The 2,420-nt window shown below is 40.6% G+C and overlaps 1 pseudogene; it reads left to right on the top strand.

Moving 5' to 3' along the window:
* The first annotated feature begins 768 nt into the window (after positions 1-768).
* LOC111665202 (extracellular calcium-sensing receptor pseudogene) lies at positions 769-2,156 on the top strand (annotated as a pseudogene).
* The last annotated feature ends 264 nt before the right edge of the window (positions 2,157-2,420 follow it).

The following is a 2,420-nucleotide window of genomic DNA, read 5'->3' as shown; positions in this document are numbered from 1 at the left end:
CCTGCCAATAAAGCAGAAGACTTTGCAAACATACATTGTTAGACTTTTTTGTGACTCCATTTTTTCTGGAAAGCATCTTACAGCTAAGATGATCCTAATACATAGATTTGAGGTATTTTTAGCCTTAGAGTTGCATCAACAGATTTTTTTAGCTGCTTGGGGGCAGTAGAACAAGCAGAAAACACAGCACTGCAATATTAACGCCTTATAAAATTGTTCTGGTGAACATGTTTGCAATCAATGACAAATCTGGCAGACATGGAGTAACATTAGCAATAAACTGGAGTCATGTTTGTGTCCACCTGAGGATTGAAAGTCAAATATTCACTCTCATTTTAGCCCCTATTTGTTCTCCACCAACTCCTGAGAGAAATATCTGGCTCTTTAGCTGCTAAATGCTCTGATGTGGTCACTAGCTACTTGCTAGCTTTGTCTGGGCAGGTAGCATACAGCTATTTAATCAAATGGAATTAAGACTATTAACAGCAGTAATAATGAACTTAATCAACAGTATATTTGATGGCTGTAAAACCGAAACAGTGAAATGAAAAATGCTAAAACACTTAGGTTGATCACTATGAGTGACCACATATGTGCAGCTACATCCATTCTAAGTTTATCTTCTGCTTTTTCTCATGCATCCTTTCTGTCCATTTCACATCCTATAGGTGCCATTCTCTAATTGCAGTGAGGACTGCGAACCTGGCACCAGAAAGGGGATCATAGATAGTATGCCCACATGCTGCTTTGAATGCACTGAGTGCTCAGATGGAGAGTACAGTAATCATAGAGGTATTAAGAATCCAAACATTCACCATCTCATTCTACTAATGTTACGTCTACTATTGCAGTTTTAACACACACCATTTTTTTATTTACACAGATGCCAGTGTTTGCACCAAGTGTCCAAATAACTCCTGGTCCAATGGGAACCACACATTCTGCTTCCTGAAGGAAATTGAGTTTCTCTCTTGGACAGAACCTTTCGGGATAGCTTTGGCCATATGTGCAGTGGTGGGTGTTGTCTTGACAGCCTTTGCGATGGCAGTCTTTGTCAGATTTCGCAACACCCCAATAGTTAAGGCCACAAATCGAGAATTGTCCTACGCCCTCCTGTTCTCACTTATCTGTTGCTTCTCCAGCTCTCTTGTCTTCATTGGCGAGCCGCAGGATTGGACGTGCCGTTTACGCCAACCTGCCTTTGGGATCAGTTTTGTTCTCTGTATCTCCTGCATCCTTGTGAAAACTAACAGAGTACTTTTGGTATTTGAGGCTAAGATCCCTACAAGTCTCCATCGTAAATGGTGGGGATTAAACCTACAGTTTCTGTTGGTGTTTCTGTGCACATTTGTCCAAGTCATGATATGTGTGGTTTGGCTTTACAATGCCCCTCCTTCCAGTTACAGGAATCATGACATTGATGAGATCATTTTTATCACCTGCAACGAGGGCTCTGTGATGGCTCTTGGGTTTCTTATTGGCTACACATGCCTCCTGGCAGCTATATGTTTCTTCTTTGCATTTAAATCACGGAAACTTCCAGAAAACTTCACAGAAGCTAAGTTCATCACTTTTAGTATGCTTATATTCTTTATTGTTTGGATCTCTTTCATCCCTGCCTACTTTAGTACTTACGGCAAGTTTGTTTCAGCTGTGGAGGTCATTGCTATACTGGCATCCAGTTTTGGGATGCTGGCCTGTATCTTCTTCAACAAGGTCTACATCATTCTCTTCAAACCATCCAGGAACACCATTGAGGAAGTCCGATGCAGCACCGCAGCCCACGCTTTCAAAGTGGCTGCCAAAGCTACACTAAAACATAGCACAGCTTCAAGAAAAAAGTCCAACAGCATTGGTGGATCTTCTGCCTCGACTCCGTCCTCATCCATCAGCCTCAAGACCAACGGCAATGACTGTGACCCGACTTCAGGAAAGCATAAGCCAAGGGTGAGCTTTGGCAGTGGAACAGTTACTCTGTCCTTGAGCTTTGAGGAGTCAAGGAGGAGTTCTCTGATGTGATAGCACATGTGTGGATGTGTCAAGTTTCAGCTTCATCAGTCCCATTAATACAGTGTGTTTCGGACTTTATTTTGAGATGCATTTACATATAGACTTTTTCATCTTCCCATTTTCTTAACATTTTGTCAGAAAGATGATGTTTCACTTGAGAACAACATCACTGCAGATAATATACTGTAATGTACCTGAATCCTGTGACTCACTGATGTAAACTAAGCCTGCTAATAAGAAGACTTTTTGTACAATTAAAAACATGAAATTACATCCTTGAGTTTTTTTCTCTTCATATGGATGTGGTATCTTGTTTAGATTTGTGCCATCTTAGTTCACGGAATATCTATCTATCTATCTATCTATCTATCTATCTATCTATCTATCTATCTATCTATCTATCTATCTAT

Source organism: Seriola lalandi, unplaced genomic scaffold, assembly GCF_002814215.2.
Source record: "Seriola lalandi dorsalis isolate HSWRI2012SDOR001 ecotype SW California unplaced genomic scaffold, Sedor1 jcf7180002002109, whole genome shotgun sequence".
Lineage (NCBI taxonomy): Eukaryota > Metazoa > Chordata > Actinopteri > Carangiformes > Carangidae > Seriola > Seriola lalandi.
This window is presented reverse-complemented; position numbering and strand designations above follow the sequence as displayed.